The following is a 20,809-nucleotide window of genomic DNA, read 5'->3' as shown; positions in this document are numbered from 1 at the left end:
TGGCGCTTAAAATATCTCACCACCCAGGATGCATTTTCACATGACAGCCATGGGCTCCTATAGTTGGTGACTTTATAATCTCATTTGACCAGCTTTCACCTTTCTGTTCTGATTCACATCCATCCATCCTCATTCACCCCAACTGCCTGCCCCCTGACACATTTGTCTATATGATTTTTGTCCTCAGAATGAAAGTCCAAAACCATAATGCTGAACTTTACGATCTTTGTAAACTGAGACCTTTCTTCCTCTTCAGCCCCAACTCCTTTTACAGACCAGTCTTCATTGGAAGGAAACAGTATTTCTTGGTGAAATGGCTGATGCCAGCTGCATGTGAAATGGTGCAAGAGGAGCCCGAAATATTTTCTTGTGTAAGAATGTAGGCGCTTTACAGATTTGCCATCGGCCAAACCTGGGACCACATGAGCATGAAAATAAATAATGATTGTTTTAGAATGCAACTTATTTTATAATATATAGGTTTTTATTTTTGGATAAACCCCAAACCAAACCAAACCCGTTGCCACTGAGTCAATTCCAACTCATAGCAGCCCTATAGGACAGAGTAGAGCCACCTCACAGGGCTTCCAAGGAGTGGCTGGGGGATTTGAGTTGCCGAGTTTTTGGTTAGCAGCCATAACTCTTAACCACTATGCCACCAGGGTTCCCATTTTTGAATAAGAATGAATAAATAGAAGCGGGGCCAAGATGGGGGAGTAGTCAGGTACTTCCAGAGGTCCCTCTTACAACAAAGAGCCAAAACAAAAACAACCCCCCAGCCAAAACAAGTAAATCGATTATATGTACAAGCTTGGAGCCCTGGAAATCAAAGGCAAAGTTAAGAAATCAGACTGAGCAGGAGAGGGAGGGAGAGATGGTTCAGAGGCAGTGGGGAGTTGCCAGACCTGACTCAGCAGGAACCATCACCCCTCAGCCCCGATCCACTGGCAGGATCCTCACCTACCCACATCAGGGGCCTGAAGACTGGTGGCTCCACCCATGCCACCTAGCCACCCACAACAGGGGTCCAAGGATAAGTGGTGCCTCCCAGTCCTTAGAGCCAAAAGCATTGGGTGCCCATGGTCTGGCTGCAGAGCCCACCCACCTGTGCACCCTATGGAATAGGGACGTGCCTTCCTCACAGACACTTGGAGGACAGCTATCAGCCCCCTGCCTTGCCCAGAGTGTGACCCCTTGCTGCAGTCAGATACCTGTGCCTGCACCAATCATCCCTGCTCCTCTAAGACCATAGGTGAGAGCCACACCACACACTTGGTGACCGACTATCTGGACACCTGAGCTGAATCCATACAAGAAAAGTAAATGGACTCCTAGACTCAAATACATTGTAACAACTCTAGCCAACTGGTGACAGGACATTAGCGCTTTAAAGGCTCCAACAAATCAAGCTAGCTCATTCGAGCAGCCTATTTGGGTATACCAAAACAAAACAAAGCAAGAAGCTAGGACACAGTAAGCAAACATAAAATAAATTAAAACAATAACTTATAGATGGCGCAGAGGCAACAGTCGATATCAAATCACATAAAGAAGAAGACAATGATCACTTCAACAAACTCCCAAAACAAAGAATCGAGGAATCTTCTGGATGAAGATATATTCCTGGAAACCAGAGGTAGAATACAAAAGATTAATATACAGAACTCTTCAGGAGCAGAACCTAGGGGCTCTAGGTTCCCTGAGGATCAGCAGTAAGGGGATGACAGCAGGAAAACATGAAGACAAAATAAGAGAGACATGCATCAATCATAGTCTAGTGGCTAAAAAAATAGTGAAGTAAAAATTAAGAATAGAATTCAGGGCATAAAAGTTGACAAAGGTGACCACCAGCGTCAGGATGGCATGAGTGACTCTGGTCTTAGGGGGACAATTGTGGAAGTGGTTGGAGGTGTGAATACGCTGCAATCTCTGATGGTGTCTCTGCAGAAGAAGCACCATGGAGCCACTGGCCCAGACCATGAGCCCAATAAACATGGTGTCAGTGGATGACCACAACATGACAATACCTGCACTGGGACCCATATATGAGCAGTGCCACTGGCCTTGGATGTGAGTATCATCGTGTATGTCCTTTGAACCCTTGACCTTCAAAGGATTACTGATATTTGTCAAGACACTGAACATCCAGCAGGTGCAATAAGAAAGGACAAATGACCTTGGCATCTCTCCCTTGAATCATTGTCCACACCACTTTCTTGGGGATGAGAGTGACAAGCTGATAAGTGCTTAGGGAAACATGTGGAGCACAGGGTGGTGCTGCGATCCACTCAGTGGATATTATAGACAAGTTTACACCCAAGGGTGGAGAGGGGTTTTGAAGAGCAAAAGCTACCATTGTGTAGGGAATCTCGGTGGAGAGAAGAGCCAAGAAGTTGGACATGGCCATATAGGTGAGAATCATGTATGTGGGCCTCATCCTGTGGCTAAGAAAGATTGGGAAGACATTGGGAATGAAGGGAATGACATTGGTTAGAGTCTCAACTCCAATTTGGAAAAGGAAAAATGATTTTCAGAGTTACTTGCCCAGTGATTCTTAGGGCATTGTTCTGAAAAGATATGGAGGGCACAGCATGTCCTGGAGTGTAAGTCAGGGCGATGTGGGTGAAGTCATCAGCATTATTCTTATTTATCCAACTTCAGGAAAGTATTCTTGACATTTTCTTTCCATGAAAAGAAAAATACAGTCATATTCTACAGGAGGGTTGCAAAGTAGGGAACACAACTGTGATATCAATTTCACAATGTATTATTTTGTATTTACTTTTTATTTTTGTTTACCTTTATATTCCAACTCCTAGAATTTTTCAGAATGTAAGCTGCATGAGCTGAGGAGTCATGTCTGTTTTGTTCACCAATATGGTTGACACGTAATAGGTTCTAAATGAACATGTACTGAATCAATGAATAAATGAAAAACTCAAAGACAGGGATGTACTGTGCCACTGTTAACGTTCATGATCATCCTGCTTGTCGCAACAATGCATTATCTTAAGAAAATGAAATGGAAGAGTCCAATATAATGTGTAAATCAGAAGAGTTTCTAACTAATTTTAATATAATTACTACACAGTCAATTGTCAACTTTTGAGCTCATAACATTATACGGAAGAGTGGCTGGACACTATATATATATATATTTAAATTAGTAGCCCTTGGAATACACAAGATGACCAGAAAATGTCCTCAGATATTCTATTTAGAGTAGAAAAAAATCACCAATGATCAAGTTACTCTAATTCTCAGTAATTCTCCAGATCTTAGCTCATGATGCTGAGACGTCAGATCCTGGACAGAGCTCTCTAGTCCTCTTCAGTTCAGTCCGCACCAAAAATTTAAATATCCTTATCACTAGACCCAGTACACAGACAGATTGTATTTAATTCTTCATTAGATTTTGAGTGCCTACATTTTGTCTGACTCTGCTTGATTCTAGATTTTACAGACAAGCAGCAGGCTATATCCCTAAGTTCAAAATCGCCCATAGCACACATGGAGGTCACAATAATGTGAAATTTGATTAGCATCCTTATGAGAGGGTAACAAGGTTCTGTGAGTACAACACAAAGATTGAGTTACTCAGACTGAAGTGTGACATCATCGAGGGGCCATGATCCTTAATTATTCCTGAGAATCCAGAAACCATTGTCAAGTGCCGAAAAGATAAATGAATTAAAAACCAAAGTTCAGAGTTACCAGAATATTCTTTTAGGAAAATCGAGTTGTCTTGGATCTACCATGTAGACAACACAGGAAGCAGCACAGTGAGTAGCTTAATATCATCAGGTTTGGATTAATCAGATCTGGGTGTGGTTTAGAATATTTTTTAAAAAAGGCGTTTAGTATCCAGTCACTCTGATGAAAAATGTTATCAGTTCTCAAAATTTGACAATTGATTGTGTTGCAATTGTATTAAAATTTGTTAGATAATCTTCTGACTCCCGTGCACTGGTGCTAAGACATTGGAACCTGACCCTGACCTCTCAGAAACTTGGTCACGCTCATTTGTAATATGGAAAAAATACCAGGACTTTGAGTTAGAGGCAGGAGAGCAGGTTGTCAAGAGTCCATCCTCTGGAATCAGAAAGCTCTTATTTCATGCCAAGATTATCATTTACTAGCTTTGTGTAAGTTGGGGAATTTTATTAATCACTCTGTGTGACTGTTTCCTTATTTAAAAAGTAATGTATGAATTGAAATAGAACATAAGTTAGAAGAAAAGCATGGTGACCTACTTCTGAAAAATTAGCCATTGAAAACCCTATGGAGCACTGTTCTAGTCTGACGTACACAGGGTCACCATGAGTTGGAGTTGACCAGATGGCAACTGAAAAGAAAAAAAAAAAAAAAAAAGGCTCTGAAAATAGAACATAAGCCATAGCATGGTTTGAACATACAGTGCAGATTTCATGTTAGTTTTTGATCACAGTGGCTGGAACAGTTAGTTTTCATTTAATGTAGGTAGAAAGTAACATTATTATAGAGATAATTTGTTTCCTTGTTTCCATTACTATCACAGTCAAGTATGTTGAGGGAGGAAAATAAAATGTAAACATGGAAGGAAAGTTCAGTTAAATTGTGACAGTGACACTATTTTGTCTAATAAGGAGATTAACTAGAGTTCATCTTACTGAATTTTCTTTCTCTCCTTTGCTAACTCAAGTTAAAGGAGAGAGGGATCCTTCCCCCTTCACATAGAGAAATACAAATATGAGCAGCATTCACACACAGGAGCCAGAAAACACACAGAAAGGATGCAGAAAAACTTTACAAGAAATACTGAGAAGATTGCATTTCCCTGCAGTGAGATTTGAGAAGAAAAACTAGGTATGTCATCACACTACAGACCAATGTGTTTCTGTTGGTATTTGTGAGTGTGTTCATGTGTGAAAGGATCTTGTTTTATGTTTGGATATTTGAGTCTTACCCAAACACTGCACATCAATTTGTCCACTGTTATCCACACCCAAGCCTCAATCTGTTAGGTCTGAGACAATTAACAGACTCTTTATTACACAAGTGAAGAGCTCAGTGGCTTTGACATCCAAGGATGGTCCCAGATTCCAAAGAGCCTGACTCCATCTCTCTCTCAGAGTCAGGTCTAGGGATAGGGATTTGCAATGATCCTCATATTTGATCTTACCCTGAGAGACTCCGCTGTGCACACATGCCTCCTCACCCTTGGCCCAGCCACAGCATGGACAGAGCTGCTGCTGATGAGGCAGGTCAGCACTTGTCCTGCCCAGTATTCCTACACAACCTCCAGTCTGCATTCCTTTCCTGTTAGATACCCATCTGTCCTGTTCTTGCCCTGAGCTTAAACCTAAGGGAGCACTCACCTGGCTGTTCTTTGCTCCAGAGCTCCATGCAGAGAAGTGTCATTCAAGATGAGCCTGGGACATCTGAGGTCATAGTTATAGGGACAAGGTTCCTGGACCTGGTCTCTCCACAGAGATACCATTATCATGTCACCTGCAGGACAAGTGACAGTGTCTGCATGGGGAGGCTGGCCCATCTCCAATGAGGAACAATTTTTATCTCCAGTTAAGTCATCGTGAGCCACCACTGGTGATTAGTGACAACTCTTGGCCATTAATTAGAAGATGCTAATGAGCAGCCCAACAGCTGCGACAGAAAGTATTCTATGTTCCCTGTGGGAGAATCCAAGTTCAGAATCAAAGTTCCATCAAGGCAAGAAGGGTAACTTGAATGTTGGTTGAGGGTTCCCTTTAGTTCCAGTTGCTTTTTCACGTTTCCAAAATCATCCTGACCTGATGATTGGTCCATACCGAGCATCGCCATTTGATCTGGAGTCTGATCTCTCCCAGGACTTTAAATCCGCAAGTCTTGCTCTTGTGGCCACAGGTCTTTTTATTCCCAGAATGAGTCTGGAGTCGAAGCCCCCTCTATGCCACCTCAGAATATTTCTGAAATACAAAAAATGGGAAGGTCATTACAGCTGTTCATAAATTCTACATATATAAAATATCTCTATTATGGAACCCTTGACAAAATTTGTGATTTTTCTGGCCTTTATTCTTCGCATATAAAATCCTGAACTGGTTTTAGTTTTTAAGTGGCTATTTTAGACATATTTAACATTTGAATCATGAAATAATTATAAAACTGTCTCTGGTCATATCACAGTTATCCCCCAGGGAATGATATATCAATGTTTACAAATGTCTGATCCTGACTTTTTCTTTCTGAACCTCCCTGCCAGAGGTCTAGACTGACCTGATTCTGTCCCTGTTCAGTTCAGTAAATGTTTCTGTCTCCTGATCCCTAAGGACATCTGACTATCAGCTCCTCTCATATTATTAAAAATTATAACAGTCTAAACTCATACCTGATAAATGGAGAAAAGATTGAAGTTGTCAAGCACTTCATTTTACTTGGATTCACAATCAACATGCATGGAAGCAGCAGTCAAGAAATCAAAATACACATTGCACTGGGCAAATTTGCTGCAAAAGACCTCTTTAAAGTGTTGAAAAGCAAAGATGTCACCTTGAAGACTAAGGTGCACCTGACCTAAGCCATGATATTTTCAATCACATCATATGCATGGGAAAAATGGACAATGAATAAGGAAGGCCAAAGAAGAATTGAGCCTTTGAGTTGTGGTGTTGGCAAAAAATATGGAAAATACCATGGACTGCCAAAAGAATGAATACATTTGTCTTGGAAGAAGTAGAGCCAGAATGCTCCTTAGAAGTGAAGAAGGCGAGACCTTGTCTCACATACTTTAGACATGTTATCAGGAGGGACAAATTCCCTGGAGAAGGACATCATGCTTGGTAAAGTAGAGGACCGAGAAAAAGAGGAAGACACTTAACAAGTTGGTTTGACACAGTGGTTGCAACGATAGGCTTAAGCATAACATCAATTGTGGGGATGGCACAGGACCAGGCAGTGTTTCATTCTGGTGTACATAGGGTCACTATGGGCCGGAACCAACTCTATGGCATCTAACAACAGCAACAATAAAAAACTCATAGGTAAATGTTCAACCTTTCTTTCTGCTGAAAATTTTAAGCCTGATTGACCCAGAGAGGATCCACTAACTCAAGTCCCCGATCAATTGATCCTTCTTGGAGGAACTTTCCTTTTGCCTCAAGTCAAAACATTTCTCTATATTGTTCGCCTAGGAAAATTCGTAAGCGCTTCTAAAAGAACCAATACTATTTTTATTTAGATCTGTGTGTAGTCTTACTTTTTTTTTTTTTTTAAATGAGACAACCTTAGTTGAGAGCTAGGACTGTGACCTCGATTTTGGATATGAAACACGAAAAGCATCAGGCAAAAAGTAGACAGTGGATAATTACCATTGAATTGTTACACAATTTAAATGTATACTGTAGAATCAACCTGGTTTCATTCTTTTCTTGGCTGTAATCTTTATAGAAGCAGAAACCAGGGCTTTCTTTTGCAGTGCTGATGGATGGGTTCAAACTGCCAACCTTTTGTCAGTTCCTATTGTCGTTGGGTTGATTGAGACTCATAACTATTCCATGTGTGTCAGAGTAGAACTGTGCTCCATAGGATTTTCGACGGCAGATTTTTGGAAGTAGATCACAAGTATCACATTCAATGGAGCTTAACGGGCTCTATAGTGGATTCATATAATGGATCCTCATTATTTAGTACACGGGTGGGGCAAGCAGCTAATGTGCTAGTCTGCTAACCGAAAAGCTGGAAGTTGGAGTGCATCCACAGGCATCTGGGAAGAAAGGCCTGGCAATCTACTTTGGAAAAATCAACCATTAAAACCCTATGGACCAAAGAATATTTTCTTCTGTGTTTAAACTATTTTTGAGTTCTTATAATAGTGGTCTCATACAATATTTGTCCTTTTGCACCTGACTAATTTCACTCAGCATAATGCCTTCCAGATTCCTCCATGTTCTGATTCATCATTGTTCTTTATTGGTGGGTAGTATTCCACTGTGTGAGTATAGCATAACTTATTCATCCATTCATCCGTTGATGGGCACCTTGGTTGCTTCCATGTTTTTGCAATTGTAAACAGTGCTGCAATAAACATGGGTGTGCATATACCTGTTCATGTAAAGGCTCTTATTTCTTTAGGATATATTCCAAGGAGTGGGATTCCGGGATCGTTAGGTAACTCTATTTTTAGCTTTTTAAGGAAGCACCAAATTGATTTCCAAAGTGGTTGTACTGTTTTACATTCCCACAAGCAGTGTTTAAGTGTTCCAGTCTCTCCACAAACTCTCCAACATTTACTATTTTGTGTTTTTTGGATTAATGCCAGGCTTGTTGGAGTGAGATGGAATTTCATTGTAGTTTTGATTTGCATTTGTCTGATGGCTAATGATCATGAGCATTTTCTCATGTATCTGTTAGCACCTGAATGTCTTCTTTGCTGAAGTGTCTGTTCATAACCTTTGCCCATTTTTTTTTTAATAAGTTTTATTAAGCTTCAAGTGAACGTTTACAAACCCAATCAGTCTGTCACATACAAGTTTACATACATCTCACTCCCTACTCCCACTTGCTCTCCCCCTCTTGAGTCAGCCCTTTCAGTCTCTCCTTTCTTGACAATTTTGCCGGCTTCCCTCTCTCTCTATCCTTCCATCCCTTCTCCAGACAAGAGTTGCCAACACAATCTCAAGTGTCCACCTGATATAATTAGCTCACTCTTCATCAGCATCTCTCTCCCACCCGCTGACCAGTCCCTTTCATGTCTGATGAGTTGTCTTCGGGGATGGTTCCTGTCCTGTGCCAACAGAAGGTCTGGGGACCATGGCCGCCGGGATTCCTCTAGTCTCAGTCAGACCATTGAGTTTGGTCTTTTTATGAGAATTTGGGGTCTGTATCCCACTGATCTCCTGCTCCCTCAGGGGTCCTCTGCTGTGCTCCCTGTCAGGGCAGTCACAGATTGTGGCCGGGCACCAACTAGTTCTTCTGGTCTCAGGATGATGTAGGTCTCTGGTTCATGTGGCCCTTTCTGTCTCTTGGGCTCTTAGTTGTCGTGTGGCCTTGGTGTTCTTCATTTTCCTTTGCTCCAGGTGGGCTGAGACCAATTGATGCATCTTAGATGGCCGCTTATTAGCATTTAAGACCCCAGACGCCACATTTCAAAGTGGGATGCAGAATGATTTCATAATAGAATTATTTTGCCAATTGACTTAGAAGTCCCCGCAAACCATGTTCCCCAAACCCCCGCGCTTGCTCCGCTGACCTTTGAAGCATTCATTTTATCCCGGAAACTTCTTTGCTTTTGGTCCAGTCCAATTGAGCTGACCTTCCATGTATTGAGTGTTGTCTTTCCCTTCACCTAAAGCAGTTCTTATCTACTGATTAATCAATAAAAAAACCCTCTCCCACCCTCCCTCCCTCCCCGCCTGGTAACCACAAAAGTATGTGTTCTTCTCAGGTTTACTATTTCTCAAGATCTTATAATAGTGGTCTTATACTATATTTGTCCTTTTGCCTCTGACTGATTTCACTCAGCATAATGCCTTCCAGGTTCCTCCATGTTATGAAATGTTTCACAGATTCGTCACTGTTCTTTATCGATGCGTAGTATTCCATTGTGTGAATATACCACAATTTATTTACCCATTCATCCGTTGATGGACACCTTGGTTGCTTCCAACTTTTTGTTATTGTAAACAGAGCTGCAATAAACATGGGTGTGCATATATCTGTTTGTATGAAGGCTCTTGTATCTCTAGGGTATATTCCGAGGAGTGGGATTTCTGGGTTGTATGGTAGTTCTATTTCTAACTGTTTAAGATAACGCCAGATAGATTTCCAAAGTGGTTGTACCATTTTACATTCCCACCAGCAGTGTATGAGAGTTCCAATCTCTCCGCAGCCTCTCCAACATTTATTATTTTCTGTTTTTTGGATTAATGCCAGCCTTGCTGGTGTGAGATGGAATCTCATCGTAGTTTTAATTTGCATTTCTCTAATGGCTAATGATCGAGAGCATTTTCTCATGTATCTGTTGGCTGCCTGAATATCTTCTTTAGTGAAATGTGTGTTCATATCCTTTGCCCACTTCTTGATTGGGTTGTTTGTCTTTTTGTGGTTGAGTTTTGAAAGAATCATGTAGATTTTAGAGATCAGGCGCTGGTCGGAGATGTCATAGCTGAAAATTCTTTCCCAATCTGTAGGTGGTCTTTTTACTCTTTTGGTGAAGTCTTTAGATGAGCATAGGTGTTTGATTTTTAGGAGCTCCCAGTTATCGGGTTTCTCTTCATCATTTTTGGTAATGTTTTGTATTCTGTTTATACCTTGTATTAGGGCTCCTGGGGTTGTCCCAATTTTTTCTTCCATGATCTTTATCGTTTTAGTCTTTATGTTTAGGTCTTTGATCCACTTGGAGTTAGTTTTTGTGCATGGTGTGAGGTATGGGTCCTGTTTCATTTTTTTGCAAATGGATATCCAGTTATGCCAGCACCATTTGTTAAAAAGACTATCTTTTCCCCAATTAACTGACACTGGGCCTTTGTCAAATATCAGCTGCTCATACGTGGATGGATCTATGTCTGGGTTCTCAATTCTGTTCCATTGGTCTATGTGCCTGTTGTTGTACCAGTACCAGGCTGTTTTGACTACTGTGACTGTATAATAGGTTCTGAAGTCAGGTAAAGTGAGGCCTCCCACTTTCTTCTTCTTTTTCAGTAGTGCTTTGCTTATCCAGGGCTTCTTTCCCTTCCATATGAAATTGGTGATTTGTTTCTCTATCCCCTTAAAATATGACATTGGAATTTGGGTCGGAAGTGCGTTAAATGTATAGATGGCTTTTGGTAGAATAGACATTTTTACTATGTTAAGTCTTCCTATCCATGAGCAAGGTATGTTTTTCCACTTATGTCCTTTTGAATTTCTTGTAGTAGAGCTTTGTAGTTTTCTTTGTATAGGTCTTTTACATCCTTGGTAAGATTTATTCCTAAGTATCTTATCTTCTTGGGGGCTACTGTGAATGGTATTGATTTGGTGATTTCCTCTTTGATGTTCTTTTTGTTGATGTAGAGGAATCCAAGTGATTTTTGTGTGTTTATTTTATAACCTGAGACTCTGCCAAACTCTTCTATTAGTTTCAGTAGTTTTCTGGAGGATTCCTTAGGGTTTTCTGTGTATATAATCATGTCATCTGCAAATAGTGATAGCTTTACTTCTTCCTTGCCAATCCAGATACCTTTTATTTCTTTGTCTAGCCTAATTGCCCTGGCTAGGACTTCTAGCACGATGTTGAATAAGAGCGGTGATAAAGGGCATCCTTGTCTGGTTCCCGTTCTCAAGGGAAATGCTTTCAGATTCTCTCCATTTAGAGTGATATTGGCTGTTGGCTTTGCATAGATGCCCTTTATTATGTTGAGGAATTTTCCTCCAATTCCTATTTTGGTAAGAGTTTTTATCATAAATGGGTGTTGGACTTTGTCAAATGCCTTTTCTGCATCAATTGATAAGATCATGTGGTTTTTGTCTTTTGTTTTATTTATGTGATGGATTACATTAATGGTTTTTCTGATATTAAAGCAGCCTTGCATACCTGGTATAAATCCCACTTGATCAGGGTGAATTATTTTTTTGATGTGTTGTTGGATTCTATTGGCTAGAATTTTGTTGAGGATTTTTGCATCAATGTTCATGAGGGATATAGGTCTATAATTTTCTTTTTTTGTGATGTCTTTACCTGGTTTTGGTATCAGGGAGATGGTGGCTTCATAGAATGAGTTGGGTAGTATTCCGTCATTTTCTATGCTTTGGAATACCTTCAGAAGTAGTGGTGTTAACTCTTCTCTGAAAGTTTGGTAGAACTCTGCAGTGAAGCCGTCCGGGCCAGGGCTTTTTTTTTGTTGGGAGTTTTTTGATTACTGTTTCAATCTCTTTTTTTGTTATGGGTCTATTTAGTTGTTCTACTTCTGAATGTGTTAGTTTAGGTAGGTAGTGTTTTTCCAGGAATTCATCCATTTCTTCTAGGTTTTCAAATTTGTTAGAGTACAATTTTTCATAATAATCTGAAATGATTCTTTTAATTTCATTTGGTTCTGTTGTGATGTGGTCCTTCTCGTTTCTTATTCGGGTTATTTGTTTCCTTTCCTGTATTTCTTTAGTCAGTCTAGCCAATGGTTTATCAATTTTGTTAAGTTTTTCAAAGAACCAGCTTTTGGCTTTGTTAATTCTTTCAATTGTTTTTCTGTTCTCTAATTCATTTAGTTCAGCTCTAATTTTTATTATTTGTTTTCTTCTGGTGCCTGATGGATTCTTTTGTTGCTCACTTTCTATTTGTTCAAGTTGTAGGAACAGTTCTCTGCTTTTGGCTCTTTGTTCTTTTTGTATGTGTGCATTTATTGATATAAATTGGCCTCTGAGCACTGCTTTTGCTGTGTCCCAGAGGTTTTGATAGGAAGTATTTTCATTCTCGTTGCTTTCTATGAATTTCCTTATTCCCTCCTTGATGTCTTCTATAACCCAGTCTTTTTTCAGGAGGGTATTGTTCATTTTCCAAGTATTTGATTTCTTTTCCCTAGTTTTTCTGTTATTGATCTCTAGTTTTATTGCCTTGTGGTCTGAGAATATGCTTTGTAATATTTTGATGTTTTGGACTCTGCAAAGGTTTGTTTTATGACCTAATATGTGGTCTATTCTAGAGAATGTTCCATGTGCACTAGAAAAAAAAGTATATTTTGCTACAGTTGGGTGGAGACTTCTGTATAAGTCAGTGAGGTCAAGTTGGTTGATTGTTGTAATTAGATCTTCCGTGTCTCTATTGAGCTTCTTATTAGATGTCCTGTCCTTCTCTGAAAGTGGTGTGTTGAAGTCTCCTACTATAATTGTGTAGGTATCTATCTCACTTTTCAATTCTGTTAAAATTTGATTTATGTATCTTGCAGCCCTGTCATTGGGTGCATAAATATTTAATATGGTTATGTCTTCCTGATCAATTGTCCCTTTTATCATTATATAGTGTCCTTCTTTATCCTTTGTGGTGGATTTAAGTCTAAAGTCTATTTTGTCAGAAATTAATATTGCTACTCCTCTTCTTTTTTGCTTATTGTTTGCTTGATATACTTTTTTCCATCCTTTGAGTTTTAGTTTGTTTGTGTCTCTAAGTCTAAGGTGTGTCTCTTGTAGGCAGCATATAGATGGATCGTGTTTCTTTATCCAGTCTGTGACTCTCTGTCTCTTTATCGGTGCATTTAGTCCATTTACATTCAGGGTAATTATAGATAAGTAAGTTTTTAGTGCTGTCATTTTGATGCCTTTTTATGTGTGTTGTTGACAATTTCATTTTTCCGCATACTTTTTTGTGCTGAGGTGTTTTTCTTCGTAAATTGTGAGATCCTCATTTTCATAGTGTTTGACTTTACGTTAGTTGAGTCGTTACGTTTTTCTTGGCTTTTATCTTGAGTTATAGAGTTGTTATACCTTTTTGTGGTTACCTTATTATTTACCACTATTTTTCTAAGTAAAAACCTAACTTGTTCTATATCGCCTTGTATCACTCTCCATCTGGCAGTTCAATGCCTCCTGTATTTAGTCCCTCTTTTTGATTATTGTGACCTTTTACCTATTGACTTCCATGATTCCCTGTTATGTGTATTTTTTTTTTTATTTAATCTTAATTTGTTTTTGTGATTTCCCTATTTGAGTTGATATCAGGACGTTCTGTTTTGTGACCTTGTGTTGTGCTGATATCTGATATTATTGGTTCTCTGACCAAACAATATCCTTTAGTATTTCTTGTAGCTTTGGTTTGGTTTTTGCAAATTCTCTAAACTTGTGTTTGTCTGTAAATATCTTAATTTCGCCTTCATATTTCAGAGAGAGTTTTGCTGGATATATGATCCTTGGCTGGCAGTTTTCCTCCTTCAGTGTTCTGTATATGTCGTCCCATTCCCTTCTTGCCTGCATGGTTTCTGCTGAGTAGTCTGAACTTATTCTTATTGATTCTCCCTTGAAGGAAACCTTTCTTTTCTCCCTGGCTGCTTTTAAAATTTTTTGTTTATCTTTGGTTTTGGTGAGTTTGATGATAATATGTCTTGGTGTTTTTCTTTTTGGATCCATCTTAAATGGGGTTCGATGAGCATCTTGGATAGATATCCTTTCGTCTTTCATGATGTCAGGGAAGTTTTCTGTCAGGAGTTCTTCAACTATTTTCTCTGTGTTTTCTGTCCTCCCTCCCTGTTCTGGGACTCCAATCATCCGCAGGTTATCCTTCTTGATAGAATCCCACATAATTCTTAGGGTTTCTTCATTTTTTTAAATTCTTTTATCTGATTTTTTTTCAGCTATGTTGGTGTTGATTCCCTGGTCCTCCAGATGTCCCAGTCTGCATTCTAATTGCTCGAGTCTGCTCCTCTGACTTCCTATTGCGTTATCTAATTCTGTAATTTTATTGTTGATCTTTTGGATTTCTACATGTTGTCTCTCTATGGATTCTTGCAACTTATTAATTTTTCCAGTATGTTCTTGAATAATCTTTTTGAGTTCTTCAACAGTTTTATCAGTGTGTTCCTTGGCTTTTTCTGCAGTTATCCTAATTTCATTTGTGATATCTTTAAGCATTCTGTAAATTAGTTTTTTATATTCTGTATCTGATAATTCCAGGATTGTATCTTCATTTGGGAAAGATTTTGATTCTTTTGTTTGGGGGGTTGGAGAAGCTGTCATGGTCTGCTTCTTTAAGTGGTTTGATATGGATTGTTGTCTCCGAGCCATCACTGGGAAACTAGTTTTTCCAGAAAATCCGCTAAAAAAAAATGCAGTCAGATCCCTATCAGAGTTCTCCCTCTGGCTCAGGCTATTCGGATGTTAATGAAGCCACCTGGGGAGGGTGGGGGAGGGAACAGAGAGATAGGAGAGTAGCATCTCAGAATATAGCCAGAGTTGCTTGTCTTGCTTGGAATGACTATTATATCTGAGATTCCCGCGGGGCGCGTCGCCTATGTGTGCTGGCTGTGTGGAGATTGCCCCCGGGGGGTCTGGCCCGCTGGAGTCACGGTCAGATCCTCCGCTTCCAGCCCCACGCCCAACGTCAAGGCTCCCCTACTGGGACGGTGCACTCTCGACTCCAAAATCAGTCACTGCCTCCCGGGGACTTCTTGTCCCTCCAGCCTCATGGCCGTGCCGCTTCCGCGAACCAGCTGGGCCCCCTGCCGGGGTTAGTTCAGATGGGTGGAGCAGCTCCCCGTGCTTGTGCCGTGACCGAGTGTCCCGGCTGGGACGCTGTTCTCCCCGCTCAATTACCAGTCGCTGCCTCCCGGGGACTTCTCCTATCGGCTGCGTCCCATGCCGCCCGCGAGACCCAGCTGGGCCCCTTCCCGGGGTTAGTTCAGGGGGTGGAGCAGCTCTCCGTGTTTATACGGTACCTGCGTCCAGTCCAAATCCCGGCGAGACGGTTCCCCAGCTGGGACGCTGCTCTTCCTGCTCCAAGACCAGTCACTGCCTCCCGGGGACTTCTCCTACCGGCTGCGTCCCACGCCACCTGCGGAACCGGCTGGTCTCCCTCCCAGGGTTAGTTCAGGGGGGTGGAGCAGCTCTCTGTGCTTGTGCCGTACCTGACTGGTACGCTGGCTCCAGGCTCTGGAAACAATCGCTGCTTCCCCGTATTAGTTCGTTCTCCGTCTCTAAATCTGTGTTTGTTGTTCAGGGTTCGTAGATTGTTATGTATGTGATCGATTCACTTGTTTTTCCGTGTCTTTGTTGTAAGAGGGATCCGAGGTAGCGTCTGCCTAGTCCGCCATCTTGGCTCCGCCCCTTTGCCCATTTTTTAATTGAGTTTTTTGTCTTTTTGTTGTTGAAGTTTTTCAGTATCTTGTAGATTTTAGAGATTAGATGGTGTCCAGATTTGTTGCAGCCAAATTTTTTTTGCCAGTCTTCAGGTCGTCTTTTTACTCTTTTGGTGAAGTCTTTGGATGAGCATAGGTGTTTGATTTTTAGGAGCTCCCAGTTATCTAGTTTCTCTTCTGGTGTTTGTGCATTGTTAGTAGCGTTTTGTATACTGTTTATGCCATGTATTAGGGCTCCTAGCATTGTGCCTATTTTTTCTTCCATGATCTTTATTGTTTCAGATTTTATATTTAGGTCTTTGATCCATTTCGAGTTAGTTTTTGTGCATGGTGTGAAGTATGGGCCTCGTTTCATTTTTTTTTGCAGATGAATATCCAGTTATGCCAGCACCATTTGTTAAAGAGATTGTCATTTCCCCATTTAACTTACTTTGGGCCTTTGTCAAATACCAGCTGCTCATATGTGGATGGATTTATGTCTGGATTCTCAATTCTGTTCCATTGGTCTATGTGTTTGTTGTTGTACCAGTACCAGGCTGTTTTGACTACTGTGGTGGTATAACATATTCTAAAATCAGGTAGTGTGAGGCCTCCCACTTTGTTCTTTTTCAGTAATGCCTTATTTATCCAGGGCTTCTTTCCCTTCCATATGAAGTTGGTGATTTGTTTCTCCATCTCATTAAAGAATGTCATTGAGATTTGGATTGGAATTGCATTAAATGTATAGATCGCTTTTGGTAGAATAGACATTTTTATAATGTTAAGTCTTCCTATCCACGAGCAAGGTATGTTCTTCCACTTATGTAAGTCTCTTTTGGTTTCTTGCAGAAGTGTACTGTAGTTTTCTTTGTATAAGTCTTTTACATCTCTGGTAAGATTTATTCCTAAGTATTTTATATCTTCTTGGGGGCTACTGTAAATGGCATTGATTTGGTGATTTCCTCTTCCATGTTCTTTTTGTTGGTGTAAAGGAATCCAACTGATTTTTGTATGTTTATTTTGTATCCCGATACTCTGCTGAACTCTTCTATTAGTTTCAGCAGTTTTCTTGAGGATTCTTTAGGGTTTTCTGTGTACAAGATCCTGTCATCTGCAAATAGAGATACTTTTACTTCTTCCTTGCCAATGTGGATGCCCTTTATTTCTTTATCTAGCTTAATTGCTCTGGCTAGAAACTCTAGCACAATGTTGAATGAGAGTGGTGATAAAGAGCATCCTTGTCTGGTTCCTGTTCTCAGGGGAAATGCTTTCAGACTCTCCATTTAGGATGATGTTGGCTTCTGGCTTTGTATAAATGCCCGTTATTGTTTTGAGGAATTTTCCTTCTATTCCTATTTTGCTGAGAGTTTTCATCATGAATGGGTGTTAGACTTTGTCAAATGCCTTCTCTGCATCAATTGATAAGATCATGTGGTTCTTGTCTTTTTTAAATTTATATGATGGATTACATTGATTGTTTTTCTAATATTGAACCATCCTTGCATACCTGGTATGAATCCCACTTGGTCGTGGTGAATTTTTTTTTTTTTATATGTTGTTGAATTCTATCGGCTAGAATTTTGTTGAAAGTCCAGGTCCTTAACTACTATCCTATCCTACATTTAAACCAGCCATCTTGCTTCTTTGGCTTATCATTGAAATTTCAGATCATTTATAGAGACCCTGTTGATCAACCTGGTACAAAAATTAATCCCAAAGGTGTTATGATTTTATTTCCCAAGATATTTTTATCTAATTTAGCAGTATTTTTCTTTACTAACTATATGTATGTGTGAGTGTATGTGACAGTGTGAATGTGTGTGAGTGTAAGTCTGTGAATGTGTGTGGGTTAAGTGTGCATATTTCCTGCAAAACTCAACAAGTCATCTTTCTTGTCTTTCCTCTGGCTCCCACATCATTGAGTTAAATATATTTTGACTCATGCTTTTCTGTTGTTGGGTGCTGTCAAGTTGATTTATAACTCTAGGCAACCCCATGTAACAAACCAGAACTGCCCCATAGGATTTTCTAGGCTGTAATCTTTACTGGAGCAGATTGCCAAATCTTTCTCATGTGAAGCTGCTGGTTGGTTTCAAACTGCCAACCTTTCAGTTAGCACACAAGCACCTAACCATTGTCTTAATTTTCAAGGAATGCCATAGCAAAATATACAAAGTGGGAGCTTTAAAGAATACAAAGTCATTTTTTTTTTCATAGTTCTGGAGGCTAGACGTTTGAATTCAGGGTGTTTAAAGGACCAAGTTCTCTCTGTCTGCTGTAGGGGAAGGAAGATTCTTTCTTGTTCCTCCCAGCACCTGGGAGCTCCAGGTATTTCTTTGCCTTCTTTGGGATGTAGACATCTTCACATGGCTGTCTTCTGTGTGTCTCTGCGTATGTCTGCTCTCCTCTTATAAGGACAGCACTTGGAATGGATTAGGACCAAATCTATTCCAGTAAGGTCTCTTTAACTGATAACACCTTCAAAGGAAGAACCTATTTCCAAATAAAGTCACACTCACAGGCACCAGGGTTAGACTGTCAACATTTCTTGGGGAACTCAATTCAATTCACAACATCCACTATCTATCCTTAGGATCATTTATCTTTAACACACATTTTGGAAGAAAACAAAAATTTTGAGTCCCATGAGGTGGAGGATCTTACCTGTAACGGGCACTCAAACAAACAGATAACAAAACCAGTTGCCTTTGAGTCATGGTGTCCCCATGTGTGCCAGAGCAGAACTGACGTTTATAGGCTTTTCAGAGGAGCTGATTTGTTCAGAAGTAGATCACCAGTTCTTCCTTTTGAAACACCTCTGGGTGGACTCAAATCACCAGTCTTTTGGTTAGTAGACAAGCACATGAACCTTTTGCACCACCCTGGGACTCACCTTATTAGATATTTAAAAGCGAATGAATAAACCCTGAAGTCTACACCCTTTACCCATGGTTTGCTCTCCAAACCCCAATCCTCACATTATATTTCTCAGACTAGTGGCAACAGCAGTGCAGCAGACTGTCTTCCCTTTCCTTCACAAGAAAACCCAGTCCTACCACTGCTTGGACGATAGGGAACAGAAAGGGAGTCACTTGTGTGGGACTACCACAAGTCATGATGAAGACAAGCTTTGGAGTTATGGTTCAGAAACAAGTAATGTGTTATAAATAGAGGGGCAGAAGCAGTCTAAATGTCCATCAACAGATGAACGGATAAAGAAAATGTGGTACACACACACACAAAGGAAAGCTACTCAGCCATAAAGAGAAATGAAGTCCTGATGCACATGGATGAACCTTGAAAACATCATACTGAGTGAAATAAGTCAGTCACAAAAGGACAAATACTGTATTATGTCTCTCATATGAAATAAGCAAATATAGAGAAAGCAAAGATTATTAGCGTTTATCAGGGGTGATAGGGAGGGATAAAGAGGGATTTTTTTCTTAAGGCATTTTTTCATTGAGTTTATGTTAGTTGTGCTGGTATGGTTTGGAAAAGTATAGTGAGAATGGTTGCACAGCTTGAAGAATGTAATCAATGTCATTGAATTGTACACGTAGAACTTGTTGAGAGGGTGCATGTTTTGTTGCGTGCATTTTCACCACAATTCTTAAAAATAGCCACAACTGGAACAAAAAAAAAAAAAAAAAAAGGAGGAACCACTTGGGGATATGGCTAATTCTTCTTTTGTCACCTCCATCTACCTCATTCCTTCTATTTTAATTGCTAGAACTAATTATTTCCTAACAGCTCCATAAAAAAAAAGTCCTTTTCATTCCTTCCCCCATCTCCAACTATAAAAACTCTCAGAGAAGAACTCTGGTTGGCCAATCATAGAACCAATCAGAGCATACAGGGGAATGGAGTAATATGATTGGCTTAGCCTGGTTCATGTACCTAATCTTTCTTCCTAGAAGAAGTAGGGAAAAGGTTTTTGGCCAGGTAAATGAACAAGTGTTTATTATTGAAGGAACTCTGGTGGCGCAGAGGTTATGCACTTGACTGCTAATGAAAAGGTCAGTGGTTCAAATCAGACAGCCACTCCAAGGGAGAAAGATGTGGCAGTCTGCTTCTGTAAATATTACAGCCTTGGAAACCCTGTAGGGCAGTTCTACTCTGTCCCATAGCATCTCCATGAGTTGGAATTGGCTCAAAGGCAATGGGTAAAGGAGCCCAGGTGGTGCAGTGGTTAAGTGCTCAGCTGCTAACCAAAATGTTGGTGGTTCCAACCCCCCAGCTGCTATGGAGAAGGACTTGGTGATCTGTTCCCATAAACATCACAGCCTAGGAATCCCTAAGAGGAAGTTCTATTCTGTTCTCTACAGTTGCTCAGAGATGGTTGGTTGGTTTATTATTGTGTTATTTTGCTAGTGGTTCTATAACAGAAGTACCACAAGTCAGTGATTTTAAAGAACAGAAATTTATTTTCTCACAGTTTAGGAAGCTAGACGTCCAAATGGCACTGGCTCTAGGAAAGTTTCTTTCTCTGTTGTGTCTGGGGAAAGATCTATTTCAGTTTCTATAGACCTGGTGTTCTTGATTCCTTGGTGATCTCCATGTGTCACGCATCTTCCCTTCTGTTTGTGCTTGTTTCTCTGCGCCTAACCGAACTCAAAAGTGAATAGATTTAAGATAAAACCTACACTGAGAGGAAATTTGTGAAAGGCTTGATAAGAGGAAATCAACAGGGAAATGGAGGGAAAGAAAGGGAAACTACATAACGGAAGTCTGTTGATGGAAAAGATCCCGGGTGGCACAAATGATTTGGGCTTGGCCACTAATGGAAAGTTTGGTGGTCTAAGGCAACCCAGTGGCACCTCAGAAGAAAGGCCTTGGAATCTGCTTCTGTAAAGATTAGCCAAAAACCCATTGTTGCTGAGTTGATTCCAACTTGTAATGACTCCATGAGACAGTATAAAACTGTTGCATAGAGTTTCCAAGGCTGTAATCTTTATAGAAGTCAACTGACACTTTTCTCCTGAGAACCAACTGGTGGGTTCAAACTGCCAACCTTTTGGTTAGCAGCTGAGAGCTTT

Source organism: Elephas maximus, chromosome 11 (genome assembly GCF_024166365.1).
Source record: "Elephas maximus indicus isolate mEleMax1 chromosome 11, mEleMax1 primary haplotype, whole genome shotgun sequence".
Taxonomy (NCBI): Eukaryota; Metazoa; Chordata; class Mammalia; order Proboscidea; family Elephantidae; genus Elephas; species Elephas maximus.
Note: the sequence above shows the minus strand (reverse complement) of the source record.